This window comes from Bubalus bubalis, chromosome 7, assembly GCF_019923935.1.
Source record: "Bubalus bubalis isolate 160015118507 breed Murrah chromosome 7, NDDB_SH_1, whole genome shotgun sequence".
NCBI classification, from domain to species: Eukaryota; Metazoa; Chordata; class Mammalia; order Artiodactyla; family Bovidae; genus Bubalus; species Bubalus bubalis.
In genome coordinates this window covers 10,530,929-10,557,094 of record NC_059163.1, presented here as the reverse complement: position 1 = coordinate 10,557,094, position 26,166 = coordinate 10,530,929, and the positions used below count along the sequence as shown (strand labels likewise).

At 40.1% G+C, this 26,166-nt stretch overlaps 1 long non-coding RNA gene across 1 annotated transcript in view; it reads left to right on the top strand.

The window, feature by feature from the left end:
* The window catches only part of LOC123334388, a 117,792-nt gene that overhangs the window by 85,304 nt on the left and 6,322 nt on the right, over positions 1–26,166 (top strand). Inside the window, exon 2 of the long non-coding RNA XR_006552134.1 lies at positions 4,995–5,365. This is a non-coding gene — a long non-coding RNA (uncharacterized LOC123334388). The remainder of the gene's footprint in view (positions 1–4,994; positions 5,366–26,166) is intronic.

Here is a 26,166-nt window from a genome sequence, read left to right as displayed (position 1 = left end):
AAGAAGGAAATGGCTACCCACTCCAGTATTCTTGCCTAGAGAATTCTATGGACGGAGGAGACTGGTGGGCTACAGTCCATGGGGTCACAAAGTATCAGACAGGGCTGAATTACTAACACACACACAAACAATTCATAGCAATTTTTGTAATTAATATCACATCTCTATCCACCACAGTACTGATATAATATGAAAAATAGGTAACGAGAATGTACAGATTGCATATCAAATCTATTATAATCATAGACAACTTAAATCTTCATCATTTTTTTTTCTTGATTTTACCCTGTCTTTACCCTTTTTCTCAATTTCTTTCCCTGATTGTTGTGAAACTACATACTTTATACTGATTCTGTCTCAGTAAGACTTTGTCTACAGAGTCATGAATGCAACACCAAAGTAAAGATGAAAATTTATTTTACTTTATTCTATTCACATATGTCAGAAATTGGTATGAATATAGAGCTGAGTAAGGGATATGGAATAACAAATGCTTCCAAAAAGAACTTGTACAAGAAGGAACAGTTTGAACATTTTGGATTAAAGCTGGTTTGATGAACTGAATGTATGTCCCTCCCCCAAATTTGTATGTTGAGATCCTAACCCCAAGGTGATGGTAATAGAAGGTGTGGCCTTTTGGAGAGCATGAGGTCATGAGAATGGAGTCCCAGTGAATGAGATCAGTGTTCTTAAAAAAGCAACCAAAGAAGTCTCTTGATGCTTCTACCATGTGAGGACACGGTGAAAAGACTGCCAAATGTGAACCAGAAAATGAATCCTCACTGAATTGAATAAACCCGTGCCTTGATCTTGGACTTCCCAGTCTTCAGCACTGTGAGATAAATGTTTGATGTTAAAAACTCCTAGTTGTTACTATTCTTGTTAAAGCAGCCCATACAGACGAAAATATGGTTTATGTCCTGAAAAGCTGAAAGGGGGAAACATGTGACAAATAAGGACCATTTTTATTGAATGCTGTATCTAATGTGTTTGAACACTTGTGATAATTGAGAACTTCTTGAAATAACATTCTTTATAGAGGTCAGACAGTTTTGGAACTATTTTATTAGTTGAGTTTAAACCTGACTCTCAAAAATGTCTGTTCTTAATTCTAACTTTGGAAGTCACTAACCTTTTCCACATTCATGTATTTTTGGTCCATTGTTTAGTTGTGTCTGATTCTTTTGTGAACCCCTGGGCTGTAGCATGGCAGGCTCCTCAGTAGATGGGATTTCCCAGGCAAGAATACCGGAGTGGGTGGCCATTTCTTTCTCTGGGGAGAATTTTCCTGACTCAGAAATTGAACCTGCATCTCCTGAATTGCAGACAGATTCTTTACCACCAAGCTACCAGGGAAGCCCTGATTCATGTAGGTGCACGTGCTAAGATGTGTCAGTTTTGTCTAACTCTGTACGACCCCAAGGACTATAGCATGCCAGGTTCCTCTGTCCGTGAGATTCCCAAGGCAAGAATACTAGAGTGGGTTGCCATGCCCTTCTCCAGGGAATCTTCCTGACCCAAGGATCGAACACATGTCTTTTACGTTTCCTGCATTGGCAGGTGGGTCTTCACAAACAGCACCCCCTGGGAAGCTCAGTTCATGTATAATAATGATGAATCATCCAAACACATGATCATCTATTTTCAGACTCAGCATGATAGAACATCATCTCCATTACGAATCCTCAGTCAGTGGAGGAAAAAAAGCCCCTAGCTGTCTCTTTTTCCTGCCCTACATATTAGTTGGATTCATTTCTTGATATGTGTCTCCCCAGGCCTTATACTAAAACCAGGCTGAACAACAAAACCACCCACTGGACACTCTGTGTCCCTTTCCACTTTTATACCATAAATATTACTGTATCCTTAGCCTGTAGTGCCCTTCTCAGCATTCTTGGATATCAAAAGTCTATTCATTTTTAAAAACTCACTTAAAATATCATCCAATAGGTGATAAAACATAAAAGTACGGACTTTGGGGTCAGACAGGATTTAAGTTTGCCATTTTCCCTGAAAGCCAGAGCAAATTATTTATGTTCTCTGAGAGAATAAGCCCCTGGCTTAGGTTTATGTTCCCTGCTTTTCTCTACATAAACTTCCTTTAGGTGATCTCATGCCTTTAAAAAGCATTCATCTACTCTAAACCCAAAGTATTATCTGCAAGAAAACAGTTTGAACTTAAACCATATATGCCCAGCTCTCTCCTGGACATCTTCAGGTTTATATTCCAAACAACATGTCCAAGTGACACAATTAATATCTCCCTGTACTGTTTTGTTTTGTTTTGTTTTTAATAAAAAATAAAATGAAACAGAAAACTATGTTTTTCTTTTCAGCAAAGGAAATTCTCATGAATCTAATTGCTTGTGCAGAAATTTTACAAATTTTTCCCTCTTTTTCTTTCTCCCATATCCAATCTGACACCGATGCAGTTTCTGGAAACTCCTGAGTCCCATATCCATCCAATACCCCTATCCTAGTATAAGTTCGCATCATCTTCCTTTCAGGCCACCTGAACAGCATCTTAAATGGATCCCCTGCTTCTTCTCTCACCCTCTGTTGTCCATTTTCCAGAAAATGACAACCAAATAAATTTTTTTAAATCACATAGCCATTCTATTTTAAAACTTTTACTGCCTCACCTTATTCTCACCATGAAGTAGAAGCTCTTTCCCATCATATACAAGTTGTATGGATTAGGCTCTGCATGCCCCCTGTCTGAACTGGCTCCCACCACACTCTCCTTGTCCACTTGCTTGTCTGCTGTGTTGCTTCTGTCCATTTTCTAGGTCTTTGCTCCTGCTTTTCTCTCTATAATGTTCTCTGTAGAATCTTCCCAAGGCAGGCTTATTTTCAACCTTCAGTGTTTGACACAATTAACAGATTTCTGTTTTTTTTTTTCCTTGTTAATTTTGTGTTCTGTTTATGCCTCTAGAAAAATAGTAGAGCCATAATAGATGTCTTGAATAGTCTGTTCATAGATATATCCCAAATGCCAAGTGTAATGCCTGCCAAACAGTAGATCCTAATACCCAACATCCCAGATCCCAAATAAATATTTGTGCTTGAATGAATGTGTGTTTCAGTGTTGTCTCTGCCAATAAGGATAATGATAGTCTCTTCTTCAAGATGCATTGGAGGTTAAGTGAGATAATGTTGCATATTAAACTACTTTAGAGTTTACATTGTCTTCTATTTCATTCCTGAGTGTTTGACAGTTTCTGGAACAATATAAGTGCTTGATATAATCTGGACACATTTTTTTTTTAATTAGGAAAAAGAAGTGTGCTTTGTTTCTAAAATTACACCACATGTCTGAACATAAAAAATGTTAAATCCTCATCTCCCAGAATTTTTATCATATTTAAAAGACTTCTAATTTTAGCCATATTTCTAAATAGCATCATTTTTGTTGGCTTTAATTTAAAAATCCAAAGCTTGCAATAAGCAGAGAAGGAACTCAATTAAGCATAGCCCATAGAGCAAATATTTAATTCCATTTTCATCACTCTGTTATTAATAAGGCAATCACCCAGAAATGGGGGGATTGATCATCAGCAATGGAATAATAATTGTGAAATAATAAAGAAAAGATAGTGCAAGACTATTAGAGTTTTTGAATCAGTGTTTATATCCACTAGTTACAGCTTATTTAAAAAAATATATCTTCTCTCTGCTAGGATCAACAATTCTTAGAAACTGACTAGATAAGAGGCACACTCTTCTCTTATTTGTAAGAAAAAGAAATGAGTTAAAAATGAGGGGCCCTGAAAAGATGAATAAGTTAAATTAAAAAGCATTATGCAATTTAGTCATGGTATTAATTGCCCATTCTTGATAAATATTCATAGAATTAAATCATTAAGTAATGATAGTAAGCTTTAGTTTCTATATAGTATTCTTGTGCTTTACAAATTAATTATATCAAAAGAATAACTCTATTTGACATAGTGATATGGGTAAAGCACTTACTGCTTAAATATTTTAAGCAGAAAGAACAGTAAATCCTCCCCAAGGAGAGAAAAATAAACGCCTATGATGTGTAGGTTAGTCTGTATCATATTTTCCTATTTAATCTTTATAAAAACTTTAGGTAAGTCAGATTTGGTCCTACTCCATACATGTGAAACTCAAGCTTTTTAAAGACTCATTTAAGGCTACACAGCTTGTTCAGAGGCAAGGCTGGGGTGAGTTGATGTGGAATGTCTGAAGTACTGAGCCAGGAATCACGGGGAGCTGGTGGATTAGGTATTTTCTATACATAATTGCCCTCTCTGTTTTTATTGGAGTATAGTTGCTTTACAAGTTACTTTGCAGTTGTGCTAGTTTCTGCTGTACAAGGAAGTGAATCAGCCTCACATATACATATATCCTCTCTTAAAATCCCCCCCGCAGTGTCCTGTATCCTGTAGAATTCTACGCCTCAACAAAGAGAGTGTTATTGTTATTATTTCATAGACAAGGGAGATCAAAGTTCAGAGAGGCCGGGGTGTTTGCTTGGCATCACACAGCTAACAAAGCAGAGGAGTCATCAGACTGAAATTCCAGTATGGGCTCTAAACCTCATGTTCTTGGTAGCTCCGGTTGTGGGGGTAATAGTCATAGCAAAGTCTTCACATGGTCCAAGTTCAAGTCCTTCAGTGACTTGTCAGCCGTGTGACTTCATGCTGGTCCCTTAATCTCTTTGAGCTTATTTCCTTTCCTGCAGAAATGGAGAAAATAAATAATCTCCTTCCTGAAGTTGGTCGAGAGGATGAAATGAGATAATCTGTAGAAAGCTTAGCCTGGTGCCCCTCTCCTACTAATGTTCAGTATACTTGAGTAACTATTATGCAAGTCAAAGTCTCTGCTTTATGATTCCCAGGGTCATAGAATAAGGACAGAAATTTCATAAAACACCTTTTGGCTTCAAATTTAACATCTCTTCACCAGCCATGAAATAGCCATACTTATTAGATAATATCATTCTGTCCTATTTTTCTGCTCTCTCATAGATCTATTCTTGTGACAAAAGGAACGTTTCAAGGAACAGTAGAAGCAGTTCCCAACGTTTTCACTAAAGACACAGGAATAGTCTTAGAGCTCCTGGAAATCCCCCAAAAGACACAGATGTGAGAGCTGAGGAACCCAGTCAGCTCACAGGGGAAGATGGAGCTGGCCCAGAATCAGAACAATCAAGCGTGGCATGTTCCGGAGAAGTTTGCCACCACGCAAGAAAGAGGAGAGGTTTTGACAGTTTTTGACTAACAGCCTCGTGTTATTTTGAACTTTTGCTCCAGCTGCTCTGTGGGGAGGAGATGAAGAAAGCAAATGTTTATTCGCTTGGCTGCCTTTCTCACTGTCTTCAGAGGCTCCTCTCTCTGAGGTGAGTCTTTCGGGCACTGACATGAAAATAAAGCTGATGGAACTGGCAGCCCCTGCTGCCCACAGGGACAGAGGTGACACTCAGCAGTCTGGGGAGGGGAAGGAGAGTGAAGGGAGGCGCTCAGGCCTCTCCATGTCCCGTCTGGATCTCAGTCATCATCCTGATTCAAACCACTCTGACCTCAAGCCTACACTACTGCAGCCTCCCACTTGGCCTCCCAGCTTCCAGACTTGCAGCCGATCACCTTTACAAAGCACACCTCAGATGAGGCCACTGCCTTGACTTTCCCTCTTTAAAGTCCTACTCTGGAAGAACTGTATGGATTATATGATCAGCCCCTAAATATGGCCAACATGACTTAGAATGACTGACCAATTCTTTCCACCTTATCTGAGGGCTTCTTCCTAATACTCCAGAGCTGGTACTCTTCATTCTCTTATTGGAAAGTCCCAACTCCCTCCTGGAAATGGGCTTTTGCATATACACCATTTCCTTTGTCTGAAAAGCACCCCGCCCTTGCTTTCTCTGTTGACTCCTCTTCATGCTCAATTCTCAAAGAATAACAGGCCACCACTCCAGACCGTGTCTCCCTGGACAGCTCCATTGGGCCAGAAGGGGTCCTGTTATATGCTGTCCCATGCACTGTGCCTTCCTCTGGAAGCAATTCAGTTGACGGTGTGCACCAATCAGAGTCTAGGCAAAAAAACAAAATCCAAACAAACAGCCAGAAATGTGTCCAGGTTTCAGAGGAGGAAATATAAAGTAGCTAATTAGTTCCATGATTGATGGAGGAATTGAGAAACAAAACAATAGAAAGTGAGACAACCCAGATATTAACACCAACAAGGAACTACTAGAAACCCTACATGGGAAAGACAAGAAGTGCTTTCACTTCACAAAGGAGATGCAGTCACTGCCAGAGGCAAAGAGGAGGGCAAATGCTCAGTTCCTCTCTTCTCCTGGCCTTCTAAACACATGCTACTAACATCCATCAGTCAGACTGAGCCAGAAGCCCACAGGGCCAGGTACTGTCTAATACTCAGCAGTCCAGGATAGAGACAAAGTCTAGACATGAGGGCACCAAGACCCATTATCAGCAGATGTTGTTACAAATGTTTATTTTAGATATTGTTTTATTTAATATCAGTTTCTTAGTCTATATAGAGTTTGCCACAGACTACAACTATTTGTGGTCACTATGGTATTCATTTGCACAAAGCAGTTATTGAATGAGCAGTTTTGAAGGTATCCATCTGTTCATTCACTAGGGCCTCCTGTGGCTCAGTGGTAAAGAATCTACTTGCTAATGCAGGAAGATCCCCTGGAGTAGGAAGGGACAATCTACTCAAGTATTCTTGCCTGGAGAATCCCATGGAGAGATGAGCCTGGCAGGCTACAGCCCATGAGATCACAAAGAATCTGTGGGAGAGGGAGAGGGTGGGAAGATTTGGGAGAATGGCATTGAAACATGTAAAATATCATGTATGAAATGAGATGCCAGTCCAGGTTCGATGCACGATACTGGATGCTTGGGGCTGGTGCACTGGGACGACCCAGAGGGATGGAATGGGGAGGGAGGAGGGAGGAGGGTTCAGGATGGGGAACACATGTATACCTGTGGCGGATTCATTTTGATATTTGGCAAATCTAATACAGTTATGTAAAGTTTAAAAATAAAATAAAATTAAAAAAAAAAAAAAAAAAAGAATCAAACATGACTGAGCGACTGAGCACAAAGGCACACTCATTCACTAGGTATTAAGCAATTGCTCCATGCCAAACAGTCCACAAAGCAGACCCCATCCCTGCTCTGATAGGCCTTATATGTTAAAGGAGGGAGGAAGATAACAGATGAATAACCACGTGAAAGTTAGAAAGAAAAAATGCAAAGAACATTCTAATTATAGGCTAAGTATGGGAATCCCTGGCTGAGGAGGGAATTCCAGACAGAAGCGGGAAAAGCCTGGAGGGTAAGGAGGCAAGGTGGTGGCAAAACAGCAAATGAGAGGACATCTGATGAGTTCAGGGATGTGGATTAGGGATAAGAGTTGGAAGACATTTGCTTCTGGTCTTGCAACCAATTTTACATTGAATGAGAAGGAAAGGCACTGAATGCATGAATAGTGTCAGTGAAGGAATTTAAAACTCAACATTCAAAAAACTAAGATCATGACATCTGGTCCCATCACTCCATGGCAAATAGATGGAGAAACAATGCAAGCAGTGACAGACTTTATTTTCTTGGGCTCCAAAATTACTGCAGATGGTGACTGCAGCCATGAAATTAAAAGACACTCCTTGGAAGAAAAGTTATGACCAACCTAGACATCATTTAAAAAAGCAGAGAAATTACTTTGCCAACAAAGGTCCATCTAGTCAAAGCTATGGTTTTTCCAGTAGTCGTGTATGGATGTGAGAGTTGGACTATAAAGAAAGTCGAGCACCAAAGAATTGATGCTTTTGAACTGTGGTGTTGGAGAAGACTTTTGAGAGTCCCTTGGACTGCAAGGAGATCCATCCAGTCAATTCTAAAGGAAACCTGTCCTAAATATTCATTGTAAGGGTGGTTGCTAAAGCGGAAGCTCAAATATTTTGACCACCTGTGTGAGGAACTGACTCATTGGAAAAGACCCTGATGTTGGGAAAGATTGGGGGCAGGAAGAGAAGGGGACGACAGAGGATGAGGTGGTTGGATGGCATCACTAACTCCATGGACAAGAGTCTGAGTAAGCTCTGGGAGTTGGTGATGGACGAGGAAGCTTGGCATGCTGCAGTCCATGGGGTTGCAAAGAGTAGGATACGGCTGAGTGACTGAACTGAACTGACTGAAGGAATAAATGCTAGGTTGGTACCCAATCCTAAAGGAATCATGAAAGTTTTAGGAAATCTCAACTCAGCCCAGCTCACCTCATCCATTAACTGTTGGATTTGTTGAGGCCTCCACAGGTCTGAATCTCCAAGACATTCAGAAATATCTGCTAAAAGGATTAAAGAGGAATAGTGTCTCCTGATAATCTAGAGACAGAAGAAGAGCCATGAGAAGGAAGAGGGAATTAGCAATTTGGATTATGTACCAGGTGGTTTTCTATCCACTGATTTTTAAATTTTGCTGCATCATTGCAAGTAATATACCCTCAGGTTTCAGGTTAGAATATTGAAGTACAGCAAGTTTATGAGACTGTACATTGGAACCTAGACTCACTGGTTAATGATCATTACATGCTGTACACTATGACACTATTATATCTTACTGAATTTTGGTAACAACCTTTGGGGCATATGCCTTAGACAACCACAGGGAAAGATTAAAGACAGAATTTTATAAAAAAAAATAAAAATAAAAAGTAAAGGAACAATAGACATTGAAAAGGGGGAAAAATAAAACAGCATATCTGTGTTAACAGTTTCAAGATAATCCATTTATTTACTAAAAATTAATAATGGTTGTTTTGACTAAAGCATTTGAAACTCCTATATATACCCACAAAAATTATTTGCAAATATTCTAGTGGTTTTTATTAAATGATGACTATACACCATGCATTTACTTGGTAAATTGTTAATTTGAAGATGCTTCAAAGTTAAGAACTGTTATGCTCACTTTCTGTATGAGGAAATGCAGGTACAGTGAGTTAAATAGATTTGTTAGGTTCACAGGACTAGAAAAGAAATACTGGAATTTTGATCTGGTGTCCAGAAGTGCTCTTGAACCTTGCCCAGATCAGATCAAAGGGGCTGCAGGAGGAGCAAGTGATCAGAAAAGATGGATATTAAGATTGGATAAGGGGGGATTTTTTTTTTTCCCGAGGAGCAAGGCTTTAACTGGGCTTGACCATCAAATTCTCAGTGAATTCATTGTTGCTAGACAATTGTCAACCTCTTCTTCATCATACATTGTCTCTTCCTATTTTGTTCTCAGTGAAGGAGAAGCTTGACTCTTATTTTCATGTTTGATGACTTAATAATTATTGCCATTTTTCCATATCTGTGATATGCACAGATTCTCTAGAAAGAAGGATTGTGTGTTTATTATTCTTGACAAGGGCTTTACTGTACTGTCATTTTTTTTTCTTTTTTCTTTCATAGAGTGTGGTGTCCTTAGACTAGACTTCAATCCTCTGTGTATTAAAAGGAAATAGCAGCACCCACAGAATTATTATGAGGATCATACATGACAAAATACTTAAAAGAGTTTATTTAATACTAGGTCTAGGTCTCAGTATTTTGTATTTCTTAGTTCATTTGATTTATAGAGTCCTCTGCAGTGGAGGCAAAGCAAAGTTAAATAAATTCTCTAGAGACAGATAGCTAGCAAGCCCAGAGTTGATATTCAAAGTCAGGAGTTTGATGTTCTGCCCTTCAGTTCTGGGCAATGTTGCCTCCTTGTAAGTAGGAACAACACGTGTAAAGTCGTCTAACACTGAAGTCATTTCATGAGATGTAACAATTGTGACGACTGTGCTTTTCTCTGTGAGAATCATAATTTTTAATTTATTGATTCTTATCTATAAAATAGAGTTAATAATACTGGCAACAAAGTAATTGTTGATAATCAAATTGGATATTTTTCAGTCAAAATACTTTGGAAAATATTTTATTAATAGTGTAATAAACATCAGTTACTTTTTGTTAGAACTTATAATTTCTAATTGTTATCCCCATCATTATAAAGCCAAGGTATGTTATGCCAATTCCGCCTCCAATGGTCTTGGATTTTTGTTTTAATAAATCTCTAAAACATTTCCTGCCTTCCACCTAACCCACTCCATGACCTGATTTCAAACTTCTTTCCACCTTCATATTTTTTGCTTTTGCTCATGCACTGGGTTCTAGGCTAACATGGCTCCCAATATTTATTTGCATGTTCCCCTCTTCCTTAGTTTTGATCACATTTTTTTTCCTGAAACTGATTGGCTTTTCCTTTTTTCCTTGCTTGTCCAAATTCAATACAGTGTTATGATTAAATTCATGGATTCTATGGTCTGTCTACATTTAAATTCTGCTGAGCTACTCACTACATGTGTAATTGTGTATATATTCTTAACATCTTTCAGCTTCAGTCCTGCTATGGTCTGATATTTATGTCCCTCCAAACTCACATGCTGCAATCCTAAGGCTCTTTGCAATGGTGTTAGGAGGTAGGCCTTTGGGAGGTGATTAGGGTGGAGCCCTCATAAATGATATTAGTGCCCTTATGAAAGGGGCCCTACAGAGCCTCCTTTCTGCTTCCATCCTGTAAAGATACAACCAGAGGTCTGAGACCCAGGAGAGAGCTCTCGCTTGACCATACTGGCATCCAGCTCTCAGACATCTGTTCCCCAGAACTGTGAGAAATGAATATCTCTTGTTTATAAGCCACCCTCTCTCTGGTATTTTGTTACATCAGCCCAAATTAATTAAGTCAAATGCCCTTAACTTATAAAGTAAGTACCTATTCACTGGGTTTTAATGAAGATTAAATATCTGAAGTCTACAGAACAGACTTAAACTATTACTTCACATATAGTAGATGTTAAATAGTTATTATAACAATATAACAATTAGAAATAATCATTACTTGAGGTCCAGATCACCTTACTTGCCTTCTGAGAAACATGTATGCAGTTCAAGAAGCAACAGTTAGAACCAGACATGGAAGAATGGACTGGTTCAAAACTGGAAAAGGAGTATGTCAAAGCTATATATTGTCACCCTGTTTATTTAACCTATATGCAGAATACATCATGAGAAATGCTGGGATGGATGAAGCACAAGCGAGATTCAAGATTTCAGGGAGAAATATCAATAACCTCAGATGTGCAAATAACACCACCATTATGGCAGAAAATATAGAGGAGTTAAAGAGCCTCTTGATGAAAATGAAAGAAGATAGTGAGAAAGATGGCCTAAAACTCAACATTCAAAATGAAGATCATGACATCTGATCCTATCACGTCATGGCAAATAGACTGGGAAACAATGGAAACAGTGAAAGACATTATTTTCTTGGGCTCCAGAATCACTGCAGATGGTGACTTCAGCCATGAAATTAAAAGATGCTTGTTCCTTGGAAGAAAAGTTATGGCAAACGTCATATGTATGTGCTTAGTTGCTCAGTCGTGTCTGGTTCTTTGTGACCCCAAAGGAGCCCAGCTCCTCTGTCCATGGGGATTCTCCAGGCAAGAATACTGGAGTGGATTGCCATGCCCTCCTCCAGGGGATCTTCCCAAATCAAACCCAGGTCTCCCACATTGTAGGCAGATTCTTTACTGCCTGAGCCACCAGTGAAGCACATGACAAACCTAGACAGCATATTAAAAAGCAGAGACATTGCTTTAATGACAAAGGTATGTACAGTCAAAGCTGTGGTTTTTTCAGTAGCATGTATGGATATGAGAGTTGGACCATAAAGATGAGTGAGTACCGAAGAATTGATGTTTTTGAACTGTGGTATTGGAGAAGACTCTTGAGAGTCCCTTGATCTGCAAGCAGATCAAACTAGTCATTCCGAAATGAAATCAATCCTGAATATTCATTGGAAGGACTGATTCTGAAGCTGAAGCTCCAATACTTTGACCACCTGATACAAAGGACTGACTCATTGGAAAAGACCCTGATACTGGGAAAGATTGAAGGCAGGAGGAGAAGGGGGTGACAGAGGACAAGATGGTTGGATGGCATCGCCAACTCAATGGACATGAGTTTGAGCAAGCTCCGGAAGATGGTGAAGGACAGGGAAGCCTGACATGCTGCAGTCCATGGTGTTGCAAAGGGTTGGACATGACTGAGCAGCTGAACAACAGCATTGGAAATCCAACTCTTGTTCAATGCGTTAGTTCATGATAAACATTCTAGCATAATTTCTCTTTCATGGCACATCATTCTGTAAGACTTTTTTTTTTTTTTTTAACTGAAGATCCCTCACCTGGGATTGCAGATTATTGCAGATATATTCATAGTCAGTAAGTTATTCAATCATCAATTAGTCAGAATAGATATCTAGGGGTCACCTATGTGGTTGATACTTTGGGCAATAAATATGCGACAAAGACGAAGAGAGACAAAATCCTTGCATATGCACTATATTCATATTAGTCGCATCTGACTCTGTGTGATCCCGTGGACTGTAGCCCACCAGGTTCCTCTGTCCTTGGATTCTCCAGGCAAGAATACTGGAGTGTGTAGCCATTTCCTTCTTCGGGGGACCTTCCCTAACCAGAGATCAAGCCTGGGTCTCCTGCATTGCAGGTAGAGTCTTTATTATCTCCGCCACCAGGAAAGCCCTATGGGACAGCCTCTCAAAGAAGGGACTGCAGATCATTTGTGAATAACAAGAAGTAGTGAGCTATGTAGAAATCCATGAGAAGATCAGACAATGTAGAGAGGCAAAAAATGCAAATGTTCTGAGTCAAATATTCACTTGGGTTGTTTGGGAGATAGAAAAAGTGTCGTGTGTTGGCATGGGGTGAGAAGGGTGGAGATTAGCAGGAGGTGGGCTAGGAGAGACAGAAGGGGGCAAGATCATACATAGAATTCCTGGTGGTGATAATGATTTTAGATTTTATCTTAATAGAAAGCCATTAAAGAGCTTTTTGTGTGGGAGAGAAACATTGTTAGAGTTACAGCAAGACAAAGTCATTTTGGCTAGTAGGTGTAGAATGGCTTATAGAATCTGAGGTGTTATCACAGTGCTTCAGATGCGGAAAGACTATGGCTTATTCTAGATTTAAACACTAAATTTGACAAATTCATAATTTGCCATTTCTTCTACTTCTACTAAATTGTAATTCAATATTTATTAACTTACTATTTGCCCCCAAGATGACTAGCACTCAAACTTGCACATCGTATATATGACCACTCTCTTATAATGAATACAGCATGAGGAAGTTAAAGCTGGAAAATGTAGGTGAAAACAGGCAAGACACCTGCTTTATCTTAAGATCAAAATAGTCAAGAGACAGAAGGAAAAAACAAGCCACTCAGTAACTCTTAACTGCTTCTATTTTTATCATTGCAAAAAATTATGCACATCGAACATAAAATGTGCTTGTCAGCAAATCTATCACATTTTCAACTTTTTCACAGAGCAGCTGATATACAAAGCACTTGGTCGTGTGCCACAAAGACTTTTAAATGACTGACTTTTGGCAAAGGCCAAAAAAATAATCACATGAACTCTGCTGTCTTCCAAAGATCAAGTCTGCTTCATGCCAGCTTGGAGAGAAAATTAAATATATAGCCAGAGATTTGATATTCTCTAGGAAGTCTAAATTTAGGAAGAAAATATCATGAGGTGAAGAGACAGAAATCCACATTTCATCTCATTATGTTTTCCCCCAAAGGGTTCTTCCTTTTGTGTTCCTTGTTGAGTGGTGGTTAAAAACACAGCTTGTGAGTCAGTGACCTTAATGCCATTTACTATCTACTTGACCTTGGCCAAGTTAATTGGCTTTTTGGAGCCCCAGGTTCACAATGTGCATGTAAAATTGATAACATATTGATTGTAATGATAACAGTCAATATTTGTTTAGTGTATACTCTCTTCCAGAGGCCATTCTAATATTCTACATATGTTAAGTCTTTTATAGTTATTACAGTATCATGATGGTTTAGTTGCTAAGGCTTGTCTGAATTTTATGGCCCCATGGACTGTAGCCCACCAGGCTCTTCTGTCTATGGGATTTCCCAGGCAAGAATACTGAAGTGAGGTGTCATTTTCTTCCCTAGGGGATCTTCCTGACCCAGGGATTGAACCTGCATCTCCTACATTGCAGGTGGTCTCCTGCATAACAGGCAGACTCATTACCACTGTACCATCAGGGACTCTGAAGAATAGCATGATGCAGTACTAAAATTATGCCCTGTTTCAAAAATGAGAAAATTTTGGTACTGAGGTAGGAGGAGAGGAAGTTTATATCACTTATCCAAGGCATCACACATAGTAAGTTGCAGGGTCTAGATTCAAAGCCATTGATTTATGGCTTAAGATCCTGAGATATTCTCTGCTGACTATCTACTGTCTTTATCTATTATGATGCACTGCTACAGAAAGATCCAGACTACAAGGTTCTTGTAAAGATTTAATAAGATGGTGTATGTAAGGCAATCAAACCTGTGCCTGGTATAGAACAAGCATTTAATAGCTATTATTTTTCATACGTAAAGAGCAAGAGTAAATGACATCTATAAAGCAAACATAAAGCAAAACTTCCATATTTTTAAACAAATATTTATTGAATAGCTAATGTATGTCACATACTGTTTTGAGTGCTTTGCCATCATAAAGAACAAAAGATACAAAAATGCAGCAGTTGGATGGCTAACATTATAGTGAAATAAAAAGGATTCCACAGTAAATAGTAATTGTAGTAAGTAAATTACATTTTGTGTTGGGATGCAATAAGAGCTACAGAAAAAACAGACAAACAAACAAATAAGAGAAGAATGAATAAAGACAATTTTAAAAGCCAGGTTGGTGGTGGGTGAGTGTTAGTCTGAAATTGTTTAAAGGGTAGTTGAGGTCAGCCTCACTGCCCAGGTCCAATTTGAGGCTGATGAAGTTACAAAAAATTTGGGATTTAGATATCTGTAGGAAGAGCGTTCCAAGCAGAAGGATAGTCAGAGCTGAAGTTATAAGCAGGGGTTTTGAAAAAAGAAAGCTGAGGTGTTTGAAGTGGAGTGAGTCTGGGAGAGGAGTAGCTGGTACATAGGTAAGGTCATAGGGAGCCTGTCATGTAGAGTTTAAGCACGTTGGCTGTTATTTTTAGTAAAATTAAATTTGAGCAAAACCACCCTAATGGGGCCCTCCAATGTATAAAAGTCTTATGATGTTCCTAGTTTCTTATTTGTGGGAAAAAAAGTTTCAACTTCCTAGAACTTCCCTGAGTTCCAAAGGGCAGATTCAAATAGTCACTAATTAGAGGGAACATAGGAACAAACGAAAGGCTATCAGGAAACAATGGTGCAGCAATAAGACAAGGCCCCAGTTCCTCATCAAGCAGTACACACAACAATCTGAGGCATAACTCTTAAGTTCATCTGTAGTAACTGAGGCCACCACCCAGGTGGAGGATGGCAACTTCAGGCTGAGCAAAAGTACATAGATACCTTCTGTTGGAACCAGGAGGCTGATGATTGAGATTCCTGGGATGCCACACTGTAACTTCCCCACCAACAAATCTGAGGACTGTTCCACACCCGGAAGTACCCCCAACATAAATATTGCCTACAAAAGCTCTTTCCAAATACCCATCAGGGAGTTTGAGCTGCCCATGCTCACTGCTCAGTTCAGTTCAGTCACTCAGTCGTGTCCGACTCTTTGCGACCTCAGGAATCGCAGCACGCCAGCCCTCCCTGTCCATCATCAACACCTGGAGTTTACTCAAACTCATGTCCATCGAGTCGGTGATGCCATCCAGCCATCTCATCCTCTGTTGTCCCCTTTTCCTCCTGCCCCCAATCCCTCCCAGCATCAGAGTCTTTTCCAATGAGTCAACTCTTCTCACGAGGTGGCCAAAGTACTGGAGTTTCAGCTTTAGCATCATTCCGTCCAAAGAAATCCCAGGGCTGATCTCCTTCAGAATGGACTGGTTGGATCTCCTTGCAGTCCAAGGGACTCTCAAGAGTCTTCTCCAACACCACAGTTCAAAAGCAATGATTCTTCAGTGCTCAGCTTTCTTCACAGTCCAACTCTCACATCCATACATGACCACTGGAAAAACCATAGCCTTGACTAGACGGACCTTTGTTAAGTAATGTCTCTGCTTTTGAATATGCTATCTCGGTTGGTCATAACTTTCCTTCCACGGAGTAAGTGTCTTTTAATTTCATGGCTGAAATCACTATCTGCAGTGATTTTGGAGCCCCCCAAAATAAAATCTGACACTGTTTCCACTGTTTCCCCATCTATTTCCCATGAAGTGATGGGGCCAGATGCCATGATCTTCGTTTTCTGAATGTTGAGCTTTAAGCCAACTTTTTCACTCTCCTCTTTCACTGTCATCAAGAGGCTTTTCAGTTCTTCTTCACTTTCTGCCATAAAGTTGGTGTAATCTGCATGTCTGAGGTTATTGATATTTCTCCCAGCAATCTTGATTCCAGCTTGTGCTTCCTCCAGCCCCGCGTTTCTCATGATGTACTCTGCATAGAAGTTAAATAAGCAGGGTGACAATATACAGCCTTGACGTACTCCTTTTCCTGTTTGGAACCAGTCTGTTGTTCCATGTCCATTTCTAACTGCTGCTTCCTGATGTGCATATAGGTTTCTCAAGAGGCAGGTCAGGTGATCTGGTATTTCCATCTCTTTCAGAATTTTCCAGTTTATTGTGATCCACACAGTCAAAGACTTTGGCATAGTCAATAAAGCAGAAATAGATGTTTTTCTGGAACTCTCTTGCTTTTTCAATGATCCAGCAGATGTTGGCAATTTGATCTCTGGTTCCTCTGCGTTTCCTAAAACCAGCTTGAACACCAGGAAGTTCACGATTCATGTGCTGCTGAAGCCTGGCTTGGAGAATTTTGAGCATTACTTTACTAGCATGTTTGATGAGTGCAATTTTGCGGTAGTTTGAGCATTCTTTTTTCATTGCCTTTCTTTGGGATTGGAATGAAACCTGACCTTTTCCAGTCCTGTGGCCACTGCTGAGTTTTCCATATTTGTTGGCATATTGAGTGCAGCACTTTCACAGCATCATCTTTCAGGATTTGAAATAGCTCAACTGGAATTCCATCACCTCCACTAGCTTTGTACATAGTGATGCTTTCGAAGGCCCACCTGACTTCACATTCCAGGATGTCTGGCTCTAGGTGAGTGTTCACACCATCGTGATTATCTTGGTCATGAAGATTTTTTGGACAGTTCTTCTGTGTATTCTTGCCACCTCTTCTTAATATCTTCTGCTTCTGTTATGTCCATACCATGCTCGCTGCTAGGCCCTAAAATAAACCTTTCCTCACTCTAGTGTTTCTGTTTGGCCTCACTGTGCCTCAGACACATGAATTTGGTTTCAATAATAAAATGAGAAGACAAAGAAATGTTTGGGATAAAGAAATGGCATGATCTGATTTAATGTTTAATCAGTCTGTCTATTGTGTTTGAAATCTAGCAGGACCCTGTGGAGTCCTAGTGTCCATGCATGGTGGACACATGCTCAGTTGTGTCTGAGTTTTTGTGACCATATAGCCCCCAGGATCTTCTGTTCATGGGATTTTCCTGGCAAGAATACTGGAGTGGGTTGTCATCTCCTCCTCCAGGGGATCTTCCCAACCCAAGGATCAAGCTTGAGTTTCCTGCATGACAGGCAGATTCTTTACTACTGAGCCACCAGGGAGGCCCTTGGAGCCTGGACATAGTTTCTAATCATGGATGGGTGGAGATGAAGAGACAAGGGAGGAGGAGTCAAGATGCAATAGTGCAGCCTTGAGACAGGGTCCTGCTTCTGCCTCAAGGGATACACGGAACAATATCCTTGAACTCTTCTGTAAAACTAAGTTCAGTAGCTCAGTCGTGTCTGACTCTTTGTGACCACAGAACTGCAGCATGTCAGGCTTCCCTTTCCATCACCAACTCCCAGAGCTTGCTCAAACTCATGTCCATAGAGTTGGGGATGTCATCCAACCATCTCATCCTCTGTTGTTCCCTTCTTCTCTCACCTTCAATTTTTCCTGGCATCAGGATCTTTTCCAATGACTCAGTTCTATGCATCGGGTGGTCAAAGTATTGGAGTTTTAGCTTCAACATCAGTCCTTCCAGTGAATATTTAGGACTGATTTCTTTTAGAATTGATTGGTTGGATCTCCTTGCAGTCCAAAGGACTCTCAAGAGTCTTCTCCAGCACCACAGCCCAAGAGCATCAATTTTTCAGTGCTCAGCTTTCCTTATAGTCTAACTCTCACATCCATACATGACTACTGGAAAAACCATAGCTTTGACCAAATGGGCCTTTGTTGGCAAAGTAATGTCTCTGCTTTTTAATATGCTGTCCAGGTTGGTCATAGCTTTTCCTCCAAGGAGCAAGTGTCTTAATTTCATGGCTGCAATCACCATCTGCAGTGATTTTAGAGCTCCCCCCACCTTCAAAAAAAAAAAAAAAAAAAAAAAGCTCTCACTGTTTCAATTCTTTCCCCATCTATTTGCCATGAAGTGATGGGACCAGACACCATGATCTTAGTTTTCCAAATGTTGAGTTTTAAGCCAACTTTTTCACTCTCCTCTTTCACTTTCATCAAGAGGTTCTTAGTTCCTCTTAACTTTCTGCTATAAATTTCTGTAGAACTAAAACCCCCATTAAATGAAAGATGTTAGCATTCTTCATTCCAGAGAAGATCAAAGTTTGATAACCTCAATAAACTCATCAGGAGACTACTTGAGGCCAGACTAAAGGACCACAGGCCCTGCATACACCATGATCCTTATCAATAACCCCACCCTTGAACTATTGCTATAAAACTCCTTACCAAATCCTCACCAGTAGGGATGTACAGCTTTTGAGGCATAAGCCTGCTGTGCCCCATCTTTACCTGGCAAAGCAATAAAGCTGTGCTTTTCTACTTTATCCAAAACTCTGCCTTTAAAATTTTATTCAGCACCATTGCACAGAGGCTGAGCACCCAGGAGGACAATTAGAACAGTCTTTACAGTAATCTGCTGAGAGATGATGGTGGCTCAGGTCAAAGTCAGTAGTGAAAAAAGAATGGCAGAGTTCTGGATATGTTTAAAGTATAGTGCCAAAAGGAATTTCTGGAGAATTGAATATAGGGTAAGAAATGTGAGTCAGTGGTGATGCTAAAGGTTTTGCTGTGAGCATCTGGAAGTAAGAGATTATCATCATCTGAGGTGGGCAAGGTGATGCGTAAAGCAGATTTGGGGGCAATCCCTGGTCTTTTTCTTTCCACATCATATATAATCAGTCATAATCCATAAAAATAAGAAAACTAATAATCACAAAGGCTTCCCAGGTGGCTCAGTGGTAAAGAATTCACCTGCCAGTGCCGAAGATTCCTGGGTCAGGAAGATTCCCTGGAGAAAGTCATGGCAACCCACTTTGGTATTCTTGCCTTGGAAATCCTAGACAGAGGAGCCTGGCGGGTTACATTCCATGGGCTCTCAATAAGTCAGACATGACTTATCAACTAAACAATAAACAACAACAACAAAAACAAACTAATAAACTTATCTAACATTCATTTAAAGTATATTTTATTTATTTTCTTTGCTAAGCATTGTATTTGTATGACCTTATTTAGTGCAGATAATAAATCATATAGTTTTTTTATTACCTACATGTTTACAGATACAGAAAACTAAAGCCAGTGAGATAAAAAAAAAAAAAAAACTTGCTCAAGGTGACACAGACATTTTATATCAAAACTGGGACACAAATTCTAAAGTCAGCCTTTAAATTCTAAAGTCCAAGATCTTGTCAGCTATGGTAAATAAATATGCATATATAATTCTCTTACATCCTTCTAAATTCCTTTTGCTATTGTTCTGGTTCATACTCCTTCACCATTCTTTGACAAAGCTAAAGCAATAGTCTCATATCTGCCACCCCTTCCTCTAATTTTGCTTTCTGCATATAATTAGAACAGAGATCTTCATAAAAACTTCCAAATTAATCACATCATACCTTCACTCAAACCCTTCAATGCTTCCACATTATCTACAGAATAGAATAAAACCACCTTACCAATTTACCCAAACTTTATGGCAGACAGAGTCAGTTACTCATATAACAAGCCTTCGCATCCTTGCAAGAGAACCTTCATTTTGGCAATGTGCCCACGCCCATGGAACTAAGCTTCATCAGTTAAGACAACCATTGTTACTGCAACAGTAGTTACCTGTAACTAGTCTGGGGGTTGCCAGGTAACCCTCTTCTTGTTAATGAAGCAAGAATAGAGTGGTTAAATAAAATACATGCTGCCCCAGGAAACACTAAACTCAGGTAAGTAACAAATTAATTTTTAGTATAAGGATGCCCCGAATATTATACTAAACACTTTATTATTTATCTGAAATTCATATTTAATTATCTTGCATTTTTATTTTCTAAATTTGGCAATAGTGAACAAAAGGAGAAATCTACTGAAGGCTTATGGATATATCGTATCTCTCTTTCAAAATAAAGAAGAAATTGAAAAGAGTTGGTTTACTCCCACTTTTGCCCTTATGGGACATTCTTCTGGGGGCACTCTAATGATACTTGTTGCTATGGCAGCCAAATTGCAATAATGAAGGAGAAGACAAGAGAATGTCAAACATTCGAATCCAGTGCCCTAATGTCTTTGAGCTATTGAACCAAATCTGAAACTACTTACTTCCAGACACTAATTAGAAGCCACTGTTGCTTAAGACTCTATGAAGCTAGCTGTCTATCACTTGCCACTGGTGGCATCTTAGATGATGAAGGCAGTTTATGATCTAGCCTCTATTTGTTTCTTTGTCCCACTTTCACTTTAACCAACTCTGAAACTTCCAAATACGGGAGTGCACCTTCTAGCCTTTTCAAATTATTTTTAATCCCAGAACATATTAAGTTCACACACCTGGACTTTTATAAAAGATAAAAATATGTTTCCCTCCTCTGACATAGATCTTAATCACTCTGATCATCTGCCACCTGCCACTCATTCTTTAAAAATTTAATCAAACATTTTAGTGTATTTATTTTGCCTAAAAAACCTATTAACTCATTCAACACCTATTTAGCGAATGCATACAATGGTTTGGTCCGTGTGATACATGCTCAGAACAGAGTGAAGAATATAAACACTGTAATTACTCTCAGTAAGTTCACAGTCTGGTAGGGCACTCAGGCTTCAAAGAAATAATCATGCCAGATTTATTCAAGCTCAATGGTGAAAAAAAGTATTCAGTTCAGTTCAGTTGCTCAGTCGTGTCCGACTCTGCGACCCCATGAACCACAGCATGCCAGACCTCCCTGTTCATCACCAGCTCCCAGAGTCTACCCAAACCCATGTCCATTGAGTCGGTGATGCCATCCAACCATCTCATCCTCTGTTGTCCTCCTCTTCTTCAAATGAGTCTTTTCAAATGTGTCAACTCTTCGTATCAGGTGGCCAAAGTATTGGAGTTTCATCTTCAATATCAGTCCTTACAATGAACACCCAGGACTGTTTTTTCAGTATTAAAACAGAAAAAGAGAGCATGTAAGAGAACAAATCAGGGTAAAAGGAATTAGAGGAGGGGTCAATCAGAATTTCTCTAAAGAAGGCGCATTTATGTACACTGGTTAAGGGAGATACAGAATTGCCACATGCCAAGGAATGAGGACAATATCTTGAGATTAGACTTCCTTGTCTTGAGAATGGGCTTTCCTGGTGGTTCAGATAGTAAAGAATCCATCTGCAATGCAAGAGATCTGAGTTTGATCCCTGGGTCACCATGATCTCCTGGAGAAGGGAAAGGAATGGCTACCTACTCCAGTATTCTGGCCTGGAGAATTCCATGGACAGAGGAGCCTCATGGTCTACAATTCATGGGGCTGCAAAGAGTCAGACATGACTGAGCTACTAATATTTTCACTTTTCACTTTTCTTGAAACTTGAAAAGGCACAGAAGTGAAGTCTCACCTGGAACCTCCAGAAAGAGTACAGTCCCACCAATACACTGATTTTAGCTTCCTGAGACCCATTTCAAACTCCTGACACTCAGAGCTGTAAGATAATACAGTTGCTCTGTTCTGAGTTTCTAAGCTTGTATTGATTTGTCATAGCAGCATGTATGGCCATACTACCCTAAACATACCCTATCTTTTCTGCAGCAATCGGAAAATAGTATGCCTGGGCATCAGCTGAGTCCATCACATAAGAGTAACAGTAAGGACTACTGGGTAGAGCAGGGGAGTGTTGTACTTATCTGCAGGGCTCAAGGAATTTTTCATGAGGTTTAAAACAGTCATGACATTGTTGGAGTTCTGATTAAAAGGTCTATTCTATCTAATGGATGCAAATGGATTAAAAGAGCATATAAGTGGATCCCCGTAGACCTGTTACAAAGGCAATAGAGTGGTCCATGCAAGAGTGATGCTGATAAGATAAAGGGGTGACAGTGGTAACAAAGTGGACTGGTCAGACTGAGAGCTTTTTAAAGGCTATAGGTACTGAATTTAGAAAAGTGTGTGGATGTGTAGTATATAGCATCAGTTCAGTTCAGTTGCTCAGTCAAGTCAGACTCTTTGGGACCCCATGAATCACAGCATGGATTCCCTGATGGACTCCCTGTCCATAACCAACTCCAAGAGTTGACTCACATCCATCGAGTCGGTGATGCCATCCAGCCATCTCATCCTCTGTTGTCCCCTTTTCCTCCTGCCCCCAATCCCTCCCAGCATCAGAGTCTTTTCTAATGAGTCAACTCTTCTCACGAGGTGGCCAAAGTACTGGAGTTTCAGCTTTAGCATCATTCCTTCCAAAGAAATCCCAGGGCTGATCTCCTTCAGAATGGACTGGTTGGATCTCCTTGCAGTCCAAGGGACTCTCAAGAGTCTTCTCCAACACCACAGTTCAAAGCAATAATTCTTCAGTGCTCAGCTTTCTTCACAGTCCAACTCTCACATCCATACATGACCACTGGGAAAACCATAGTCTTGACTAGACAGACCTTTGTTGGCAAAGTAATGTCTCTGCTTTTCAATATGCTATCTAGGTTGGTCATATCTTTTCTTCCAAGGAGTAGGGGTCTTTTAATTTCATGGCTGCAGTCACCATCTGCAGTGATTTTGGAGCCCCGGAAAATATAGTCTGACACTGTTTCCAATGTTTCCCCATCTATTTCCCATGAAGTGATGGGACCAGATGCCATGATCTTTGTTTTCTGAATGTTGAGCTTTAAGCCAACTTTTTCACTCTCCTCTTTCACTTTCATCAAGAGGCTTTTTAGTTCCTCTTCACTTTCTGCCATAAGGGTGGTGTCATCTGCATATCTGAGGTTATTGATATTCCTCCCAGCAATCTTGATTCCAGCTTGTGCTTCTTCCAGCCCAGTGTTTCTCATGATGTACTCTGCATAGAAGTTAAATAAGCAGGGTGACAGTACACAGCCTTGACATACTCCTTTTCCTATTTGGAACCAGTCTGCTGTTCCATGTCCATTTCTAACTGCTGCTTCCTGACGTGCATATAGGTTTCTCAAGAGGCAGGTCAGGAGGTCTGGTATTCCCATCTCTTTCAGAATTTTCCACAGTTTATTGTGATCCACACAGTCAAAGGCTTTGGCATAGTCAATAAAGCAGAAATAGATGTTTTTCTGGAACTCTCTTGCTTTTTCAATAATCCAGTGGATGTTGGCAATTTGACCTCTGGTTCCTCTGCCTTTTCTAAAACCAGTTTGCACATCTGGAAGTTCACGGATCACATATTGCTGAAGCCTGGCTTGGAGAATTTTGAGCATTACTTTACTAGCATGTGAGATGAGTGCAATTGTGTGCTGGTTTGAGCATTCTTTGTCATTGCCTTTCTTTGAGATTGGAATGAAAACTGACCTTTTCCAGTCCTGTGGCCACTGCTGAGTTTTCCAAATTTGCTGGCATAGTGAGTGCAGCACTTTCACAGCATCATCTTTCAGGATTTGGAATAGCTCAACTGGAATTCCATCCCCTCCACTAGCTTTGTTTGTAGTGGTGCTTTCTAAGGCCCACTTGACTTAACATTCCAGGATATCTGGCTCTAGGTCAGTGATCACATCATCGTGATTATCTGGGTCATGAAGATCTTTTTGTATAGTTCTTCTGTGTATTCTTGCCACTTCTTCTTGATATCTTCTGCTTGTTAGGTCCATACCATTTCTGTCCTTTATCGAGCCCATCTTTGCATGAAATGTTCCCTTGGTATCTCTAATTTTCTTGAAGAGATCTCTAGTCTTTCCCATTCTGTTGTTTTCCTCTATTTCTTTGTATTGATCACTGAGGAAGGCTTTCTTATCTCTCCTTGCTATTCTTTGGAACTCTGCATTCAGATGCTTATATCTTTCCTTTTCTCCTTTGCTTTTCACTTCTCTTCTTTTCAAAGCTATTTGTAAGGCCTGCCCAGACAGCCATTTTGCTTTTTTGCATTTCTTTTCCATGGGGATGGTCTTGATCCCTGTCTCCTGTACAGTGTCACGAACCTCCATCCATAGTTCATCAGGCACTCTGTCTATCAGATCTAGTCCCTAAATCTATTTCTCACTTCCACTGTATAATCATAAGGGATTTGATTTAGGTCATACCTGAATGGTCTAGTGGTTTTCCCCACTTTCTTCAATTTAAGTCTGAATTTGGCAATAAGGAGTTCATGATCTGAGCCACAGTCAGCTCCTGGTCTTGTTTTTGCTGACTGTATAGAGCTTCTCCATCTTTGGCTGCAAAGAATATAATCAATCTGATTTTGGTGTTGACCATCTGGTGATGTCCATGTGTAGAGTCTTCTCTTGTGCTGTTGGAAGAGGATGTTTGCTATGACCAGTGTGTTGTCTTGGGAAAACTATATTAGCCTTTGCCCTGCTTCATTCAATATTCCAAGGCCAAATTTACCTGTTACTCCAGGTGTTTCTTGACTTCCTACTTTTGCATTCCAGTCCCCTATAATGAAAAGGACATCTTTTTGGGGTGTTAGTACTAAAAGGTCTTGTAGGTCTTCATAGAACGGTTCAACTTCAGCTTCTTCAGCATTACTGGTTGGGGCATAGACTTGGATTACTGTGATATTGAATGATTTGCCTTGGAAATGAACAGAGATCATTCTGTCGTTTTTGAGATTGCATCCAAGTACTGAATTTCGGACTCTTTTGAATCCCTCTTTTCTGAGGGATTCCTGCCTGCAGTAGTAGATATAATGGTCATCTGAGTTAAATTCACCCATTCCAGTCCATTGTAGTTCGCTGATTCCTAGAATGTCCATGGTCACTCTTGCCATCTCCTGTTTGACCATTTCCAATTTGCCTTGATTCATGGACCTAACATTCGAGGTTCCTATGCAATATTGCTCTTTACAGCCTCAGACCTTGCTTCTATCACCAGTCACATCCACAACTGGGTATTGTTTTCTCTTTGACTCCATCCCTTCATTCTTTCTGGAGTTATTTCTCCACTGATCTCCAGTAGCATATTGGGCACCTACTGACCTGGGGAGTTCCTCTTTCAGTATCCTATCATTTTGCCTTTTCATACTGTTCATGGGGTTCTCAAGGAAAGAATACTGAAGTGGTTTGCCATTCCCTTCTCCAATGGACCACATTCTGTCAGACCTCTCCACCATGACCCGCCCATCTTGAGTGGCCCCACAGGGCATGGCTTAGTTTCACTGAGTTAGACAAGGCTGTGGTCCTAGTGTGATTAGCATAGATGGTATTATTTTTGACTCCCCATGTACTAGAGAAGACTCTTGAGAATCCCTTGGACTGCTAGAAGGTCAAACCAGTGAATCCTAAAGGAAATCAGTCCCGAATATTCATTGGAAGGACTGATGCTAAAGCTGTATCACCCATACTTTGGCCACCTGATGGTAAGAGCCAAATCATTGGAAAAGACTCTGATGCTGGGAAGGATTGAAGGCAAGAGGAGAAGGTGGCGGCAGAGGATAAGATAGTTAGATAGCATCATGGACTCAATGGACATGAAATTGAACAAACTCCAGGAGATAGTGAAGGACAGGGAAGCCTAGCATGCTTCAGTCTATGGGGTCACAAAGATTCAGACATGACTTAGTAACTGAACAACACCAATTTCTGTCTTGAACTAAAAGGAGGGCGGAGTTATTATTTGTGGAATGAGAGAAATCTGCTTAGGATCAAATGTGACCTACAGGCTTAAGGGAGATCA